We start from the raw sequence: 21,734 nt of genomic DNA, 5'->3' as shown, positions 1-21,734 counted from the left end.
GCAGGAGGAAGGTGGGGGAAGGTGCCACATACTTTTAAACAACCCGATCTCATCAGATTCACTATTATGAAAACAGCACCAAGGGGGAAATCTACCTCCATGATTCAATCAGCTTCCATTAGGCCCCACCCCCAACATTGGGATTACAATTCAACATGAGATTTGGATGGGGACACATATCCAAACTCATTCCAGCCCTGGCCCCTCAAAATCTCATGTCCTTCTCACATTGCAAAATACAATCATGCCTTCCCAATAGTCCCCCAAAATCTTGACTCATTCCAGCATTAACTCAAAGGTTCAAAGTCCAAAGTGTCTTCTGAGACAAGGCTAGTCCCTTCTGTCTACGAGCCTTTAAAATCAAAAACAAGTGAGTTACTTCCAAGATACAATGGGGCATAGGCATTGGGTAAATACTCCCATTCCAAAAGAAAGAAATTAGCCAAAAGAAAGGGGCTACAGGCCCCATGCAAGTCTGCAACTCAGCAGGGAAGTCATTAAATCGTAAAGCTCCAAAATAATTTTCCTTAATTCCATGTCTCACATCCAGGGCACACTGGTGTCAGGGGTGAGCTCTCAAGGCCTTGGGCACTTCCACTTCTGTAGCTTTGCAGGGTTCAGTCCCTACAGCTGCTCTCATTGGCTGGTATTGAGTGTCTGCAGCTTTTCCAGGTGCACAGTTCAAGCTGCTGGTGATCTAAAATTCCAGGATCTGGAGGATGGTGGCCCTATTCTAACAACCCCACTAGACAGTGCCCCAGTGGGGACTCTGTGTGGGGGCTCCAATCCCACATTTCCCCACTGCACTGCCCTAGGATAGGTTCTCCATGAGGGCTCCACTTCTGCAGCAGGATTCTGCCTGGCCGTCCAGGAATTTCCATACATCTTCTGAAATCTAGGAGGAAGTTCCCAAGCCTCAACACTTGCATTCTGTGCACCCGCTGGCTTAACACCACATGGAAGCCACCAAGGCTTATGACTTGCATCCTCTCAAGCAGTGGCCCAAGCTGTACCTGTACCCAAGCTGGGCCCCTTTTAGCCACAGCTAGAACTGGAGTGGCTGGGATGGGAGAGAGGTGTCCTGAGGCTGCACAGGGCAGAAGGGTGCTGGGTCTGGCCCACAAAACAATTCTTCCCTCCTACTCCCCCAGGCCTGTGTTGGGAGGGGCTGTAGCAAAGGTCTCTGAAATGCCTTCAAGGCCTTTTTCTCCATTGTCTTGGCTATCAGCACTTATTTTCCTTTTAGTTATGCAAATTTCTGCAGGCTGCTTAAATTGCTCCCATGAAAATAGGAAACTTTCCTATTTTTCTTTTCTATCACATGGCCAGGCTACAAATTTTCCAAACTTTTATGCTCTGGTTCCCTTTTAAATCAGAATTTCCAATTACAGGTCATTTCTTTGCTCACTCACATAAGCATAGGTTGTAAGAAGTAGCCACGTTACAACTTGAATGCTTTGCTGCTCAGAAATTCCTTTCACCTGATACTCTAAAACGTCACTCTATAAGTCCAAATTTCCACAGATCCCTATAGCAGGGGTACAATGCAGTCAGGTTCTTTGCTAAAGCATAACAAATGTGATTTTGTTCCAGTTCCAATAACTTCCTTATCTCCATCTGAGACCTCATCAGCCGGGGCATCTCTGTCCATATCACTATCAGCATTTCAGTCACAACCATTCAACAAGTCTCTAGGAAGTTCCAGATTTTCCCTTATCTTCTTGTCTTCTTCTGAGTCCTCCTAACTCTTCCAACCTCTGCACATTACACAGTTCCAAAGTTGCTTCCACATTTTCAGGTATCTTTATAGCAATGCACCACTCTCGGTACCAATTTTATGTATTAGTCCATTCTTGTACTAGTATAAAAAAATCTGGGACAGGATAATTTATAAAGAAAAGAAGTTTTATTGGCTCGTGATTCCAGATTCCACAGGCTGTACAGAAAACATAGCATAGCTTCTACTTTTGGGGAGGCCTCAGGAACATGGCTTCCAATCATGGGGCAGGCAAAGGGGACCCAACACTTCACATGGCTGGAGCAGGAGTAAGAGGCAGGGAGGTGCCACACACTTTTAAATGACCAGATCTTGTGAGAACTCACTTACTATCATGAGAACAGGACCAACGGGGTAATACTCCTCCATGATCCAATCACCTCCCACCAGGCCCCACCTCCAACACTGGGGATTACAATTCAACAAGAGATTTTGTTGATGACACAGATCCAAACATGTCACAGTTTCATTTGCTATCTCTGTGTATTTGAGCACTTTTTAAAAAATATATGTTCTGCACGTAAGTGAGATCATGTAATATATTTTTTCTGTGTCTGGATTATTTTACTTAGCATAACATCTTCCAGGTCCAGCCATGTTGTGGCATATGGCAGTATCTCCTTCTTTTTTTAAGGTTGAATACAATTCTATTGTATATGCCATATTTTCTTTATCCATTCATCTATCAATGGACATTTAGGTTATTTCCAGATCTTGGCTATTATGAAGAATGCTGTAATAAACATGGGAATATAGGTATATTTACAAGATGGTGAGTTCATCTCCCCTGTATATATACCCAGAAGATGGATTGCTGGGTTGTATGGTGGTTATATTTTTAATTTCTTCAGGAATCTACATACTGTTTTCCATAGTGGCTGCACCAATCAACATTCACCACAACAGTGTATTCGAGTTCCTTTTCTATATACCATTCCCAACTTGTGTTATCTCTTGTCTTTTTGATAACAGCCATCTTTATGAGTGTGAGGTGCTATATCACAGTGATTTTAAGAACAGCTATTTCTTATCTACACACTATTAGAAAAAAAAATACAAGGCCAAGTGATCAACAAACTGAAAAGGAAAGAGCATTACTATAGTTCTGGTCAGTCCATTCCTGAAAATAGAAAGTATTAGCCAAGTTCTTTGCTTTTCCATCTGTAATGCGGAATTAGAAAACATCCCATAGCCCTTTAGGGATATTAAGGATAATATGAGGATTTATTATTTTTCAGAGAGGCTAAGCAATTTCCCCCAAGATATTTTTAAGATTCTGTGTTGCCTCTGGGAAAAAAATTCTCAAAAGTCTAAATGTATTTTTAGTTGTTATTAATGCCATGACATTGTACTTACTCTGGATAGAATATATGAAAACTGAATTTCTGACCTGGTTAAAATAAATTTAAATTGCTTTAAACTTTTTTTTTTTTACTTTGATAGACTGTGTACTCTCTACTCTTATATGAATAGGGCCAAGGGCACTTGGTAATAAAATTAACTTTGATCTCCTTTCTAAACTTAATAGAATTATGTTACATATTTGTTTATATATAATTAATGCTTGGAATAACACATTTTACTCCTCTGGCATAGTTTTCTACTCACCTATTTTCTACACATACAGTCATGCATTGCTTAAATATGGGGTTAGGCAAGTTCAATTTTGTCACTGTGCAAAGATCATAGAGTGTACATACACAAACCTAGATGGTATAGCCTACTACGTACCTGGGCTACAAACCTGCACAGTATATTACTGTACTGAACACTTTAGGCAATTTAACACAATACTATTTGTGTATCTAAGCATTTCTAAACATAGAAAATCTACAGTAAAAAATATGACATAAAAAATAGAAAATGATACACCTCTACAGGGCAGTTACCATGAATGGAGCTTGCAGGACTGGAAGTTATTCTGAGTGAGTCACTGAGTGAGTGGAGAGTAAATGTGAAGACCTAGGACAGTACTGTACACTACTGCAGACTTCATAAACACTGTAAATTTAGGCTACACTAAATTTATACAAGAATATTTTTATTTCTTCAAAAATAAATTAACCTTAGTTTACTGGAACTTACTTTGTTTTAAAAATTTTTAATTTTTTAAAACTTGTTGACTCTTTTGTAATAACACATCTTAAAACCAAACACACTGTACAGCTGTACAAAAATATTTTCTTTCTTTATATCTTTATTGCTTTTTTCTAATTTTCTTTTTCTTTTTCTTTTTTCTTTAAAAAACTTGTTTGTTGAAAACTAAGAGACACAGACATTAGCCTATACCTACACAGGGTCAGGATCATCAATATCACTGTTGGTCACCTCCATATTTTGTCCCACTTGAAAGTCTTCAGGGGTAATAACATGAATGAAGCTGTCATCTCCTATGATATCAGTGCCTTCACCTGCAATATCTCCTAAAAGATCTGTCTGAGGCTGTTTTACAGTTAACTTTTTTATATATAGAAGTAGGTTACACTCTAAAATAGTGATAAAATATACAGTACAGTAAATACATAAGTTAGTGATAGTCATTATTATAAAGTATTAGGTCCTATACATAATTATATGTGCTATATTTTTATATGACTGGCAGTGCAGTATGTTTGTTTATACCAGCATCACCACAAACTGGTGAGTAATGCATTGTAACTACAGCATTATGATGGCTAAGACATCACTAGGCAATAAGAATTTTTCAGCTCTGTTATAACCCATCATTGACTGAAACATCCTTAGGTGGCTCATAACTGTACTTAAAAAAATTTACTTACTGAAAATTTTGTTGCTAATGGAAGAAAATCTTTTTCTTTTCCAGTTTTACTGAGGTAAAATTGACAAATAGGAATTGTATATATTTAAGGGGTATAACTTGATGTTTTCATATATGTATATGTTGTGAAGTAATCATCAAAATTAAGCTAATTAACAGGTGTATCATATCTCATAATTACCATTTTCTTGTGTAGTGGGTTGGAGGGGTGCATGGGACACTTAAGATACACCCTCAGCGAATTTCAAGTAAATACTGGTATTTTTTGCTCATCATCACTGGTCATCAGAGAAATGCAAATCAAAACCACAATGAGATACCATCTCACACCAGTTAGAATGGCGATCATTAAAAAGTCAGGAAACAACAGGTGCTAGGGAGAATGTGGAAAAATAGGAATGCTTTTACACTGTTGGTGGGAGTGTAAACTAGTTCAACCATTGTGGAAGACAGTGTGGTGATTCCTCAAGGATCTAGAACTAAAACTACCATTCGACCCAGCGATCCCATTGCTGGGTATATACCCAAAGGATTATAAATCATGCTACTATAAAGACACATTCACACGTATGTTTATTGTGGCACTATTCACAATAGCAAAGACTTGGAACCAACTCAAATGTCCATCAATGATAGACTGGATTAAGAAAATGTGGCAAATATACACCATGGAATACTATGAACCCATAAAAAAAGGATGAGTTCATGTCCTTTGTAGCACATGGATGAAGCTGGAAACCATGATTCTGAGCAAACTATCACAAGAACAGAAAACCAAACACCGCATATTCTTACTCATAGGTGGGAACTGAACAATGAGAACACTTGGACACAGGGTGGGGAACATCACACACCGGGGCCTGTCATGGGGTGGGGGGATCAGGGAGGGATAGCATTAGGAGAAATACCTAATGTAAATGACGAGTTAATGGATGCAGCAAACCAACACGACACATGTATGCATACGTAACAAACCTGCATGTTGTGCACATGTACCCTAGAACTTAAAGTAAAATAATAAAAAACAAAACCACTGGTATTTTTAACTATCATAACCATGCTGTATATTAGATCTCCAGAACTCATTCATCTTTCCTAAATGAAACTTTCTTTGTTCCCTTTGATGACTATCTCTCTATTTCTAACCTCCACCCCTCCCAGTGTCCCTGGCAACAACTTTACTCTCTACTTCTTTGAGTTTGAGTATGGACTGCAAGGAAAAAATTCTAATTGCTCTTTTACAATAGGCAGCAGCTGAGCTGTCAAGAGTATAACTACTTTTAAACCAATTCGCTCAGGGATGTCTGTTGTGATGTAAGTGGCTTCCTGGACCCTTCACTGGTGGCTTGCTGTTAAGATAGTGCAGAGAATTATGTTATTGAATTTTTTAACTTTTATTTTATTCTCTGGCAATTCCCAAGTACCAAGAGCTATGATGTAAAAGGTGCTACCTGTTTACCAGCTGCCACAATAAACAGGACAACTTTTAATTTCCATGACTACTGAAATCCAACAATAATAGTGGGATGCCTTGATAAATCCTAATGACAGATCAGAACACCTGGGGCCTGGGGTCTGAGACAAGAATCACGGCGACACTTGATGTGATTGAACAGCAGTTACCATGAATGGAGCTTGCAGGACTGGAAGTTATTCTGAGTGAGTTTATATCACCACTAATCTACATCTCCACTAACAATGTATGAGAGATTCTCTTTCTCCACATCCTCACCAGCATTCATTATTGCCTGTCTTTTGGGTAAAAGCCATTTTAACTGGGATGAGATGATATCTCATTGTAGTTTTAATTTTCATTTCTCTGATGATCAGTGATGTGGAGCATTTTTTCATATACCTGTTGGTCATTTGTATGTCTTCCTTTGAGAAATGTCTATTTAGATCTTTTGCCTCTTCTTTAATAATATTATTTGCTTTTTTCCTATTGAGTTGTTCGAGATTTTTAATATTTGAGTGCTTAAAAGAAATTTAACTCGTGAAGATAGAGAGTAGAATGATAATTTCCGGGCTGAAAAGGGTAGTGGGAAGGGGGAGATAAAGAGGGAATAATTAACGCATACAAAAATACAGTTAAAAATAATAATATCTAGTGTTCAGTAGCACAGTTGGGCAACTAAAATTCAAAATAATTGATTGTATATATCAAAATAACCAAAAGAGTTAAATTGAAATGTTCCTACACAAAGAAATGATAGATGCTTGAGGTGATGGATATCCCAATTACACTGACTTGATCACTACATATTGTATGCCTACATAAAATATCACATGTACCCCAAAGATACGTACAATTCTTATGTATCCATGAAAATTAAAAATTAAAAAAGGAACAGATAGAATCAAAAAGAGAAAATATTTTAGATTAGATATGTGTAAAGTTATAGAAGATGGAAGTGAGTAGAACTTATCTGGGAGTAATTAATACGCTACTTATTAAGGGAAGAAGATGGAGAAAGGATTTGGGATGAATCAGTGGAAGGGTTTGAATTACACGTTAGTATGTTCAGATAGCTTGTTGCAAAAGGGCATGACTAAAGTTACCAAACAGAAAAACAGGTGAACAAAGCAGCAACCTGAGATGATTAATCTGGCTACAGTATGCAAAATGGATTGTTGTAAAGGGGTTGGGGAAGATACCAAGAGTAGATAAGGGTGGAGGACAGATTGGGAGGGGGTCACGGGAGACTTCTAGAATGTGAAAAATTATCTACGTCTTGATCTGGTGGCTGGGCTCAAGCATATACCTACACAGAATGTCAACAAACTGAGCATTTAATATTTGCTTACTTTACTGAATGTTTTACTTCAATACCAAATTATTAATAAAAGAAAAACAGTGCTTATGAGGATGGAGGCTGGGGACAATGGAGAGTGATTATCTTTTCCTCATCTCTTGTATCTAATCCATCAGTAAACCTAAGTGATTCCATCTCCAAAACATATCTTGATTCTAACTACTTCTTTCCATCTCTACTACTTTCTTCCTAGTCCAAGCTAATGCTATCACTCAGCTGGAATATTACAGTGCCTTTCTAACTGTCTTCTTTGCACTTCTACTTCTGTTCCACCCCTCCCAGTTTGTTCTTGGTACAGGGCCTAAAGTCAGATCCTTTAGAAAAGATCCTGTCACTCAAGCTGAAAATCCCTCAGGGCTTTCATCCCATTTAACTGAGTCTCATACAACCTCCTAAATCTGATTTATGAAGCTCCACGTGACCCGATCTTTGCCTACCTCCACACCAACCCATCCTGCTATGCTCTAGATACACCGCCCTTTCTTTTCCTCTAACATGCCACACTCTTTCTCAGTCTAGGGCCTTGGAACTAGCTATTATTACTCTGACTAGAAAGCTGTTTCCTGTTTTTCCTGGACTTTTTCTTGTCACACAAATCTCCATTTAAACATTAGCCCTTTAGAAGGCGGCTGTTACATGCTAGTAACGGGAGACAGACAGGAAATAAACGTTACTTAAATACAAAAAATATCAACAGTGATAGGTGCTAGGCAGAGAACTGATGTAGCATGATGTGACAGTGTCATTAGAAAGGCCTTTCAAAGACTTGCTAAATTATCCCTCTATCTCTCATGTTTATCATCTTCTCCCCCTTTGGGAACACTGTGGTATTCACAACACTGGATTTAAATTCTACCTTCCCTGCTGTGTAACCATTTACGTATCATTTAGCTTCTAAGAATGTCCGTGACTGCATCTTTAAAATAGAAATAATGGTATTTTCTTCCTCATGGATTCGTTGGGAGATTTGCATGAGATATTCATGAAAAGCAGTTAGCACAGTAACTATCACTTATTAGCAATTGTTATTAACCTAAGTGAAATAGGGTTTAATAAATGTTAGCTATTGTGATGTTGTGGTAAAAAGTACTAGTGGGTGAACATGAGGTATTCACATTTTTAGGCTTCAAGCTGAGACATCATCCTCGTTAAACTAACACAGGAACAGAAAACCAAACACCACATGTTCTCATTTAGAAGTGGAAGCTGAACAATAAGAACACATGGACACAGGAAAGGGAACAACACACGCTGGGGCTTGTTAGGGCAGAGTGGGGGAGCAGGGAAAGGAGGAGTGTTTTAGTTTGTTTTCATGCTGCCAACAAAGACATACCAGAAACTGGGAACAAAATGACGTTTAATTGGACTTATAGTTCCACATAGCTGGGTGAGGCCTCAGAATCATGGCGGGAGGTGAAAGGCACTTCTTACATGGTGGTGGCAAGAGAAAAAAAGTGAGGAAGAAGCAAAAGCAGAAACCCTTGGTAAACCCATCAGATCTTGTTAGACTTAATCACTATCATGAGAATAGCATGGGAAAGACCAGCCACTATGATTCAATTATCTCCCCAGGGTCCCTGCCACAACATGTGGGAATTCTGGGAGATACAATTCAAGTTGACATTTGGGTGGGGACACAGCTGAACCATATCAGAGAGCATCAGGATAAATAGCTAATGCAAGTTGGGCTTAATAACTAGGTGATGGGTTGATAGGTGCAGCAAACCACCTGGCACATGTTACCCTATGTAACAAATCTGTACACCCTGCATGTGTATCCCAGAACTTAAAATTAAATCAAATTAAAAAAAAAAAACATTTTTAGGGTACCAAGGACCATCACCTCACATAGGTAACAAATGAGTATTTTGTCTACATCAAAGGTACCATATATCCAAAAATACACGGTATTGTCCGAGGCATGTGAACCAGAGCAACTCTATCTTAAATAAGCTGGGTAAAATGAGGCTGAAACCTACTGGGCGGCATTCCCAGATGGTTAAGGCATTCTAAGTCACAAGATGAGATAGGAGGTCAGCATAAAATACAGGTCATAAAAGACCTTACTGATAAAACAGGTTACAGTGAAGATGGCCAAAACCCATCAAAACCAAAATGGCTACGAGAGTGACCTCTGGTCGTCCTCACTGCTACACTCCCATCAGCGCCATGACAGTTTACAAATGCCATGGCAACATACGGAAGTTACACTATATGGTCTAAAAAGGAAAGGCATGAATAACCCACCTTAGCATATCATCAGATAATAACCATAAAAATGGGCAACCAGCAGCCCTTGGGGATGCTCTATGGAGCAGCCATTCTTTTATTCCTTTACTTTCTTAATAAACTTGCTTTTACTTTGCCCCGTGGACTCGCCCTGAATTCTTTCTTGTGTGAGGTCCAAGAACCCTCTCTTGGGGTTTGGATCAGGACCCCTTTCCTGTAACAGTATCACATGACCAACCTTATCATTGTATCTCAAAGACAATAGATACAGCATCTCAAAGTCTTAGACATATCATCTCTTTCCAAAATGACACTATTTTTAGCCTCACTAATAAAGCTTGCTAGGTCACCCAAATTACCTTGAAGGAAGTTTCATTAAACACAGCTTTTATTTGCTCACAGGAATCTGAGAGATTATATTTTATTTTATATTGATAAAGTGATTCTGTTAACAGATCACAAACCATTCTATCAATACAAAGACAGTGAAAAGGCAAACAGGCAGCTCTTTCATCTTTTTCTCTATCTGTGCAATAAGGTTAATGAGACATTGCAACTTAACGCAAAATACTCTTTATAAAATGGGTTGCATATAAATAGAGAAATGTGACTCTTTTGTCTTAAATATGTGCCACAGGTATGCTTTTGAATCTTCGTAGGGTTCACGGATTGTCTGGGAAAGTTCTATAGGTTTGCAATGATTCTGACAAATAAAAGCTCTGCTGTTGGCTAGGTCTAGCAACCTGGATACCAAAATTCAATACACTGCTTTTAACATGAATCTCAGCATTTTCTAGGATTGTTTATAATGTCTAAAACCAAATCTAAACTCGTGTAGAGAAGGATGAAGACATCTTTGAGAAAAGTATTATTTGAAAGTCAAACGGAGCATCGAATAGGATTAGGTCTCCATTTCTTATGATCAGTTTTCTGTATTAGGTTACACCCTATCTTCTTACTCACTCAAAGAAAAAGGCATTTTAAAAAAATTCTTACTACTACCAAACAGTATTAGTGCTAATTTCATAGTGTCATAATATATCTGATCAAGAACTCCTTTTATTAACGTTTAATACTATAACGGATTTTTTCTCATTTAATGTTAATTGTTTTTTGCCATGTGTGTATTAATACTGTTTTTATTATACTTTTAAGGATTTTAGTATAAGTGAAGATGATTCTTATTAAAAGTGTCAAAGTATTTTACAAAGAGAACGGTGTATAATCTGGCAAATTGTCAGATATCTTCAATTACTAAAGATCAAAAGGCAATTAAATACCTGACTTTCAACTGAGTCTCGTTTGCATCAAAAGTTAAAGAATTACTTAAAATATTGAGGTATTTTTAATAATAATAAATTATATTGCTGAATTTTCCTTTTTTCAAGCATCTTAAAATATTTCACAGAACGCTTTTCAGCAAACGCGCATCTTCTCCCAGGAAAGAGACCATGCCTTAGGACTTACTCAAAAATGGAAAAAAGCAACTGTAACAGAACTAATATTTAAATTTTGAAAATTATACCAGGATTAAGTTAATACTTGCACTAGAATACGGCTGTGAAAATTGGAATATCAACAGTTAGATTAACGTCATTTCACAACTGACTCTTAGGATGCATTTGGCATGTTTTGACTTTAAAAGTATCAATCTAAATCTTTAATTTTGCAATATTCATCATAGCAGTGACAAATGATGATTAAAACAAACTCTATCTGGAATGTTGCCATTTGCACTATTTTCTACTAAAGATAAACTTCATTTTATGTAGTTTTTATGTGGCAGATACTATGCCAAATGTGTTACACATCTCAATAACTGCAAGAGCTCTTTGAAGTAAATACAAGCTCTATGAGGGTAAATACGTAAATATCAGCTCTATGAGTTTGTCTGTTTTGTTCACAGTTACACATCTAGTACTTAATACTGTGTCTGCCACATGGTAGGGGTTCAATATATATTCATTAAATTGAATAAATTTTACTGATGGGGTAAGTGAAAGTGCTGTGTACATAAACACAAAGCCATATTTTTGTTTGGCTAGATTCTTACCTTCCATCTTCGTGGTACTATAGAGCAGACTTTCTGAGAAAAACTCTTTTTCTTCCAAATGTAGAAAGAGCAATCCATAATTCTGCATATTTTTTTAGCTTTCTTCTGTGGGTTTACAACAGCAAGGCTTCCAAGCTGCAGATCAGATATTAGAATTGATTACTACAAGATAAATGGCACTCATGGGTAGGGGTTGTATCGATATTAAAATATAGTTTTAGAAGACTTCTAAAACTCATGTTCTCTTGAGGCCTTACATTTGCAGGACACCTGAGCTGAACTTTAGCCTATTGAGGTTAGCCCAAAATGATCAGAAAAGATAATTGAGAGGCATTCTTAAGTAGACCATAAGTTCACTCACAGATCTTCAATCCACTTTTATACCTTTCACTGGAATCAAGTTTTGTTCTATTCCCAATCTAGGATAAAAGAGAGACTATGAAGGTCCATGGAACCCGTTTGGAACTAGTGTGGTCAAAGATCAGGGAAGTCCATGAATAGGGCTAACCTGGGATTTCAAGGTCACTGGACAAGGTCATTTAAGAGATCTCTTTTAAAATGCAGGTGGATACTGGATTAGGGAAGCCAAAAATAGGCAACATTGGTGAATCCAGAAAGCGAAAACCCAAAGATCATGCCAAAAGTCTCTCTTTATGGCCATTTTCCCTGTCTGCACCCAAGGTGTCCACTGCTATTTCTTTAGCACAGGTTCCACATATTTTGGAAACATATTCCCAAAACTAGGTAGCTGATTTCTGATAGAATGACTACTAGCAAACTTAAGGAAGACAACTAAGTTAGTAAAATGCTTTAATATCAAAAACTGCTTCACTGAAAGTACAAGTTCACACACTAGTGTTAGTTTTGGGGTTATAGTTTCTGTTGATAATCCACAGCTCTAAGAATGCTCCTTACCATATTCAGAACAATTACTTTATCTCATTTTATTTTATTGTAGTAGGAACACTCAACATGAAATATACTCTCTTTACACATTTTTTATTCTTCTAGGTTTTCTAGTCTTGTGGGACTCAGCACTTGATCTGTAGGATCTGACATACCTCCAGGCCTCTTTACAAATGTTTACGTGTCTAATACAGTACTGTTGACTATAGGCACAGTGTTGTAAGCAGATATCTAGAATATATTCATCTTGCTCAACTGAAACTTCATGCCCGTTGCTTGGTAACTTGGCATTTCTCCCTCTCCCCAGACCTTGGCAACCATCCTTCCACACTGATTCTATGAATTTAACTATTTTAGATACCTCAAATAAGTGAAATCGTGCAATATATGTCTTTCTGTGACTGGCTTATTTCTCTTAGCCTAATGTTGCTAGGCGCAGTTATGTTGTCACATATTGAAGCATTTCCTTCTTTTTAAAGGCTGAAGAGTATTTTACTGTATATACATTTCACATTTTTTAAAAATTCATTCATCTGTAGGTGGATCATTTAGGTTATTTTCACATCTCGGCTATAATGAATAATGCTACAACGACCAAAGGAGTGCCAATATCTCTTTGAGACCCAGATTTCAACTCTTGAGTAAGTTCCCAGAAGTAGGAATGTTGGTTCAGACAGCAGTTCTATTTTTAATATTTTGAGGAACCTCCATACTGTCTTCTATACCAAGTGCACCTTTTTGCACTCCCACCAACAATGTGCAAAAGTTTTAATTTCTCTACATTCTCACCAACATTTGTTGTCTTTTGTTTTTCTGATTATAGCCAATCGGACAGGTGTGAGGTAATATCTCATCTTGGTTTTTATTTGTATTTCCCTGATGCTTAGTGACATTGTGCATTTTTAAATATACCTATTGGCCATTTTTAGTAGATCTCAAGCCAGGAATTTGAATGCACTGAAACAAATGCAAGAAATTTCCAAGGGAGTATAAATACAAAGCCTATCAGATGTTTTTCCTAAAGGTAGTTACATTAAAATGAAAACCCTAGGTCATTTTACCTGGGGTGACTGAAAGAGAAAGGCAGAAAGCTTCAAATGTTGGTAATGACTTTAAAAAAATGATTAATAAACTCCTTAGATGAAAAATCAAGCAATTCTCTAAATTTATTCTTGTAGCTGTTTAATATGACTTATTGTAAGTTCTTTACCTTCCTGGTGGAATATTAACTAGTGTGCATGCACACACACACACACACACACACATATCATTATTTTTTCAAGTCATTTAAAATATACTGCCTCTCCAACCTTGTGATCTGTTCCTAAGACCGGTGACAAACTGCAATTCCTGCTGGCACAAAGCTAAAAGGAAATTGTAAAAATTATTACATGTCCTTAGGATTAATCAGTGATCTGAAAAATGTAGTGAAAAAGAAACTATTACCTTTTTAGAGCTTTAACAATAGGCTCTGACTCAGACGGTTTTGTCCTGACCTTTCCATTTGAAACTGTGTATAGGGTAAGGAACTACTACTTCCTCATTTGTAAAATAAATTTTCATTCTTTTTTAAAAGATTTGTTTTCAGAGAAGTTCAAGTTCACAGAACAATTGAGAAGGTATAGAGTTCCCATCTACTCCCTGCCCCACAAATGCATAGCCTCCCTCATTTCCAACATCCCCTACCAATGTGATACATTTGATAAACCAACATTGATACATCGTTATGTAAACCAAAAATAAAATTCCAATTCCCTGCCCCCAGCCATCTGAATGGGCCCCTCCTCTCAGGCAAGGGCATTCCAAAGTTAGCCTAGAAAACTAGTTTCAGACCATGTTGGGAAAGGGGAGCTGGAGGCCCCATTATACCCTCTTCTTTGTTGGAATTACTGATGGAACAGACTCTTTAAGTCTGATAAGAAACACTTACAATGCATTTTCTCTGAAGCCTGCTACCTGGAGGCTTCATCTACATGATAAAACCTTGGTCTCCACAACCCCATATTATAACCCAGATATTTCTTTCTATCGATAATAACACTTTTAGCCAATTGCCAGTCAGAAAATCTTTGAATTTGCCTATGACTTGGAAGCCCACTCTTTCAGTCATCCTGCATTTCTGGACTAAACCCATGTACATATTACATGTATTGACTGATGGCTCATGTCTCCCTAACATCTATAAAACCAAATTGTATGCTGACCACCTTGAGGACACGCCATTAGGGCCTCCTGAGACTGTGTCATGGGAGTGTACTTAAGCTTCACAAAACAAACTTTCTAAACTGATTGAGACCTGTCTCAGATACCTTTGGGTTCACAATTATCACCCAAAGTCCATAGTTTATATTAGAGTTTACACTTTATATCACACATGCTAGGGGTTGGACAAAGGAAAATGACACACATCCACCATCATAGCATCATACAGAGTATTTTCATTACCCTAAAAATCCTGTGTGCTCTACTCATTCATCCATGCCCCCCATGGCTCTGATGATTATTGATATTTTTATTGTTTTGTCTTTATAGTTTTAACTTTCCCAGAATGTCACATAGTTAGACTCATACAGTATGTAGCCTTGTCAGATTGGCTTCTTTCACTTAATATGCATTTAAGGTTCTTCCATGTCTTTTCATGGCTTTCCATAACTAAATAGCTTATTTTATTTTTTATTTATTTAATTTTTATTTATTTATTTATTTGTTTGTTTATTTATTTATTTATTTATTTTTGAGATGGAGTCTTGCTCTGTCGCCAGGCTGGAGTGCAATGATGCAATGTCGGCTCACTGCAACCTCCACCTCCTAGGTTCAAGCGATTCTCCTGCCTCAGCCTCCCAAGTAGCTAGAACTACAGGTGCATGCCACCTGTAGTCCAGCTACTTTTTATATTTTTAGTGGAGACAGGGTTTCACCATGTTGGCCAGGATGGTCTCGATCTCTTGACCTCATGATCAGCCCACCTCAGCCTCCCAAAGTGCTGAAATTACAGGTGTGAGCCACTGCCCCCGGCCTTCCCCTTTAATGTTGAATGATATTCCCTTGTCTGGATGTTCCAAGTTTATTTACCCATTTACCTACTGAAGAACATCTTGGTTGTTGGCAAGTTTGCGCAGTTATTAACAGAGATGCTTTAAACACCTGTGTCCACATTTTTGTGTGAACATAAGTTTTCAGCTCTTTTCGGTAAATACCAAGGTGCATGATTGCTGAATAATATAATAAGAATATATTTAGTTTCGTGAGAAATTGTCAAACTGTCTTCCAAAGTGGATGTACCATTTTGCATTCCCACCAGCAATTAATGTGAATTCCTGTTGCTCCACATCGTCACCAGCATTTGATGTTTTGGAATTCGGCCATTCTAATAGATGTGTAGCGGCATCTCATTGTTGTTTTAATTTGCATTTCCCAGATGACGTATGATATGGATCATCTTTTCATATGTTTATTTCCATCTGCATATATCCTCTGGTGAGATGTCTGTTAAGGTCTTGGCCCATAAAATGTATTTTCTTGGTACTAGTCTTATGGGTATTACTTTTCTTATAGATATTTCCTAAGGAGTCATTAGATTGTTATTAAAATAAAAATAAACTTGGGGAAATTTCAGGAGAAGAGTTTCGTGTAATTATTACAAACATTCTGAATCATATTGTATTTGTTACATGCAATATGAGGAGCAAATCAGATATTATATTTACAGTAGTAGAGTTCTTCCTGGTTTTTGAAAGTGGAAAACCATTTCTACATTAAATCAATGTTGTAATATTTTATAAGTAGTGAACATCTACAGGTAATTTTTTTAAAATATGTTTTGGGACTAATAGCCAAAGAAATTACTATTAAATAGGTATTTCTAATGAAAACATGTCTTTATAGATAAAATACTCAAAGTGCAATGTAGTTCTGGAGCCTAGAGCTGTTTCTGGCATATCATAAGGGTTCAATAAATATTTGTATAATCAAACGAATTTCATGGATCCTGAAAGTGCTATGTACAGTAAACAAAAAGTAATCCCCTTGTTAGACTAAATGCTTACTTTTCACCCATATCACATTGAAGAGTAAGATCTTCCAGAAAGCTATCATATCTATAGAACTATTATGATTCCTTTATTACTAAACATTAAAATAATATAACTGTACATAGCAAGCCACTAATTAAGTATCAAAGATGGAATCATATTCATTCAAACTAAAAGCTTTACTTGAAATTTTTAAAAGTCTAAAAATGAATAAAACTAAAATACAAGTTCTAAAATTCAGGATGCCAACTAAGGAAATCTGTTTTTTTAAAAGTCCGACCATGAATAAGGCATCTTCTATTTTTATTGCTTTGTATGCAGTAAGATAAAAGCTTGCGGCAAGGATTGGATCTAAGGTCATATTGACCCCTATGCCAAAGTAACTTTTGAGCTAAAATTTTATATGACATCCTGCTACCCAATTTATTCCAACGGATTTTTCAGATAACTAATATGTAAGAATGAGATTTAAGCATACCAAATACATTTTTGTCTGTTAGCAACATTCTTTAATATTAGATGTGTGATTTATTTTTGCCAAAGAGACCCAAAGGACTGCAGTGAAACAAGGATAATTTAGATATTATTAACTATTTTCAAAATAGAAAAGCATTTCTTATGCTACTCTCACTATTATTTATCTTTAGGTACTTTAGTACTTATTTATAATCCCTATCTCAGGAAAGGAGAAAAATAGAGAAAGGAGGTAAAATTAAGAGAAATAATTATGATAATTGCTTGAAAATGATGAAACATTAGGAGGGAAGACTGAAAACAGACCTCAAGCAAGAATTCTTGGGGAGTCTGAATTTTAGCCAAAGATGATAAATTATACAAATCCTCTGATAGATTAGCCCCTTGCATAATCCTGCTTTTACCACTGGCTCTCTCTGTGTAGTCATCGGAAGAGATGACTTGGTCCAGATTTGAAGACAGCGGAGGTAGTGAAGGAGTATTGGTATTTGAGCTTCTCACAATGCCGGTTTATATTTAAGAATAAATTGTGCAGTTACAATTTTCTAACATTCAGAATTTCTGGTTCAGTTTCAGTGTTAGACTACTTGTTTTAAACAAGAAACACTATACAGTGGTCTTTCTTGAATGGGGTACGTTTCAAGGCCCCCAGTAGATGTCTGAAACCTCAGGTAGTACTAAACTCTATATATGCTATGTTTTGTCCTGTACATATGTATGATAAACTTTAATTTAAGAGGGCAGAGCAAGATGGCTGAATAGAAGCCTCCACTGATAGTTTCCCCTGCAGGAACATCAAAATTTAACAACTAACTACACACACACAAAAGCACTGTCATAAGAACCAAAAATCAGGTGAGCAATCCAGTACCTGGTTGTAACTTCATATCATTGAAAGAGGCACTGAGAACATGAGAATGAGTAGGGAGAGGGAGATAGAGAATGAGGATGAATACTGTGTTCCTGAGTTGCTACTTCAGTCCGACTTGTTGAATGATAGGGTATTTTTTTTATGATTGGGTATTTTTAATTTAAAAGAACTTAATGGGCAGAGGGGTTAATTTCACTCTTTTGTATTTCCTTCAATGGTTTATTGTCTCTTCGTTTGTCATTTTCCTTTTCTGACTTTGGGCTAATGGGCACTGACTTTGATTGACTGTCAGAGGTATATACATTTTTGAGTTTGAGTGATAACCATATGACCTATAAACAAAGGTAGTAGTTTCTTGGTTTTAGCTTCCCATCACTTCTGCCAAACTCTAGGGTAGATGTAGGTGAGGAAATTTTTGACTGCCATAGAAGAGTAGTACAAAAAAATATTTATTTGAGCTAAACTATTTTATCCTAAAATAGCCTGAGCTTACTGTGTAATAGTATTCAAGTCCTAGGAATTCTGGGACATTTCATAAAATTTCCAACATACGGCACTATTTGTTTTTATATACTGCTATATGAAGGTATGCCTTATGTTTCCATATAAAATAAATATATTTCTAAAATTCAAAAAAAGAAATATACAATAAATATTAGCTATTACCATTACCATAAATATAATTTTTACCCTTAAAATTTGATTTCCTCTTGCTATCTTTATCTCTGAGTCTTTGTCTCTGTTTTGCCTAGCTGTCTCTCTTGCCTAATGTTGTTCTATTTTCTCATCCCGTTGAATAAGAAATGAATACATAAACCATTAATCTGCCGTTCAATTTATAATGGATATTTCTGGCAAAAATAACCAGCACAAATTAAAACTGAAAATGGCTATGACTGATTGTATGTGGCAAAAATGTGATATTGTCTAAAAATCTTGAAATGCGGATCTGCAAAATCTGACCCAGGAAAATTGGATCTGGTAGAAATAAGTCACTGAAGAAACCTCGCACAAATAATACCTAAAGTTGGTACAATTTGATGTAGACAGAACTCTTGATGATTAAATTTTCACTCTAAAATTCAAATAAAGAGCTGTCAGACATAACTTTAGGGCAAGCACAGTGGTTCATGCCTGTAATCCCAGCACTTTGGGAGGCCGAGGTGGGTGAATCACTTGAGCCCAGGAGTTTCAGACCAGCCAGGACAACATGGTGCAACCCCATTTCTACAAAAAATACAAAAATTAGCCTGGCATGTGGCACGTGCCTGGGGTCCCAGCTACTGGGGAGGCTGGGTTGGGAGGATCAATTGAGCCTAGGGGTTGAGGCTGCAGTGAGTCGTGATCATGCCACTGCATTCCAGCCTGGGTGACAGAGTGAGACCCTGTTTCAAAAAAAAAGAAAAAAAGAAATCACTTTAAGAAACCAAAAAGAATTAATCCCCCAAATTAAAACAATGTTATGTAATATAAAAATTGATTCAAAAATAAAAAAAAAAGAAAGAGGCACTGAAGAGGGTAGTAAACACAGCTTGAATCACTGATGCCACCCCTCCCACCTTCCCTTGGCAGTGGCCATGTAATGCAGAGAGAAAAACTGTGCACTTGGTGGAGAAACAGCACACTGCCTGGGAGACTTGGCATTGAACTCAGTACTGTACTGCCCTGTCACAGCAGAAAGCAAAGCCACGCTAGGCTCATTTGGCACCCACCCATGAAGAGAATGTTTGAATCAGCCCTAACCAGAGTGGAATTACCCATTCCAGTGGTTGGAACTTGAGTTTCGGCAAGCATCACCACCAAGTGCTAAAATCCTTTGGGGTCCTAGGTATACTTGAAAAGTAGCCTAGAACACAAGGAGCGCAATTCCTAGGCAAGTCCTAGTGCAGGGCTGGGCTTAGAGTCAGTGAACTAGGATGGCCTATGACCTAGGGAGACACAAGCTGGGGCAGCTAAGGGAGTGTTTGCCTCAAGCTTTTCCCAACTCCAGGCAGTGAAGCTCTCCTTCTGCTTGAGGGGAAGAGAGACAAAAGTAAAGAGGACTTCGTCTTGCATCTTGGATACCAGCTCAGCCACATAATACGGCTAGCTCATCCTTGGCTATAGCTTTTGGACAACATTTCTAGACAAACCCCGAGCCATAAGGGAATCTGCTGACTTGAAGGGAAGGACATTTGTCCAGCAGGATTCATCACTTGCTGACTAGAGAGTACATAGGCACTGAATAACCAACAGGGATACCCAAGTAGTACACTGTGGGCATTGGGTGAGATTCTGAGAAATGCTGCCTTCAGGTGAGACTCAGCACGTTCCCGACTGTAGTGACTACAGTGAAAGAATCCTTCTGTTTGAGAACAGCAAAGAGAAAAGTGAAGGGAACTTCTTGTCTTGCACCTTAGGTACCAGCTCAGCCACAGTAAGGTACAGCACCAAGTGAGTGCTTGGGGTTCCTGAATCTAGTCCTAGGCTCTTGGACAGCATTTTTGGACCTGCTCTGGGCCACATGGGAGCCCACTGTCCTGAAGCATGAGTCCCAGGTCTAACAGCAGTAACCACAAGCTGACTGAAGATGCCTCAGGCTTTAAGTCAACATTGGTGGTAACCTTGCAGAATTCCCCATTGGCCAGTCATGGTGCTGGCCACTGAGAAAGGCTCCTGTTGCTGTGGAAAGGTGAAAGAAGAGTGGGAAGGACTTTGTCTCATGGTTTGAGGGCCAGCTTAGCTGCAGTAGAATAAAACACCAGATAGATTTGTGAGGTTTTTGACTCCAATCTCTGATACCCAGATGGCATCTCTGGACCCTCCTGGGGCCTGGGTGAACTCCTCGCCTAGAAGGGAAGGTCACAAACCTGGTTGGCTTCCCCACCTGCTGATTGTGGAGCCCTAGGGCTTTGAATGAATGTAAGTGATAGTCAGGTAGTGGTTACAGCAAGCCTTGGGTAAGACCCAGTGCTGTGCAGGCTTGGGTAAGACCCAGTGCAGTCTTAGTGGTGGAAGCCACTGAGGTGCTTGCATCACTCCACCTGCAGTTTCAGGAAGCTCAGCACAGAGAGAGAGAGATTCCATTTGTTTGGGAAAAATTAAGGGACAAAACAAGAGCCCCTGCCTGACAATCCAGATAATTCTTCTCAATCTTATTCAAGAATACCAAGGCAGTAACTCTATGAGTCTGCAAGATCCCCAGTGTTACTGAATTTAAGGTCCAAGTGCCTTTAGATACCTGGAAAGCTGTCCTAAGAGGAATGGGCACAAACAAGCTGAGACTACAAAGACCACAATAAATGCCTAGCTCTTCAAGGTCCAGACACTGACAAACATCCACAAGCATTAAGACCATGCAGGAAAACATGACCTTACCAAAAGAACTAGATAAAGTACCAGGGACCAACCTGGGATAAATGGAGATATGTGACCTTTCAGACACAGAATTTAAATTAGCTTTTTTTGTTTGTTTGTTTGTTTAGGTAACTCAAAGAAATCCAAGATAATACAGAGAAGGAATTCAGAAGTCTATCATATAAATGTAATAAAGAGATTGAAATAATTTAAAAAGAAGAATCAAGCAGAAATCATAGAGTTAAAAAATGTAATTGACCTGCTAAAGAATGCATCAGAGTCTCTTAATAGCAGATTTGATAAGGCAGAAGGAAGAATTAGTGAGTCTGAAGACAGGCTGTTTGAAAATATAGTCAAAGGAGACAAAAAAGAACATAAAACAATGATACACGCCTACAAGATCTAGAAAATGGCTTCAAAAGGGCAAATTCAAGTTATTGGTCTTAAAGAGGAGGTAGAGAAGGA

The 21,734-nt window shown here is 37.8% G+C and overlaps 1 protein-coding gene across 1 annotated transcript in view; it reads right to left on the bottom strand.

The window, feature by feature from the left end:
- The window catches only part of CLEC14A (C-type lectin domain containing 14A), a 473,592-nt gene that overhangs the window by 70,516 nt on the left and 381,342 nt on the right, over positions 1-21,734 (bottom strand). Inside the window, exon 2 of the mRNA XM_055291484.2 lies at positions 11,652-11,786. The gene's annotated coding sequence lies outside the window, so the exon portion shown is untranslated. The remainder of the gene's footprint in view (positions 1-11,651; positions 11,787-21,734) is intronic.

Source organism: Symphalangus syndactylus, chromosome 9, assembly GCF_028878055.3.
Source record: "Symphalangus syndactylus isolate Jambi chromosome 9, NHGRI_mSymSyn1-v2.1_pri, whole genome shotgun sequence".
In the NCBI taxonomy this organism is placed as follows: domain Eukaryota; kingdom Metazoa; phylum Chordata; class Mammalia; order Primates; family Hylobatidae; genus Symphalangus; species Symphalangus syndactylus.
This window is presented reverse-complemented; position numbering and strand designations above follow the sequence as displayed.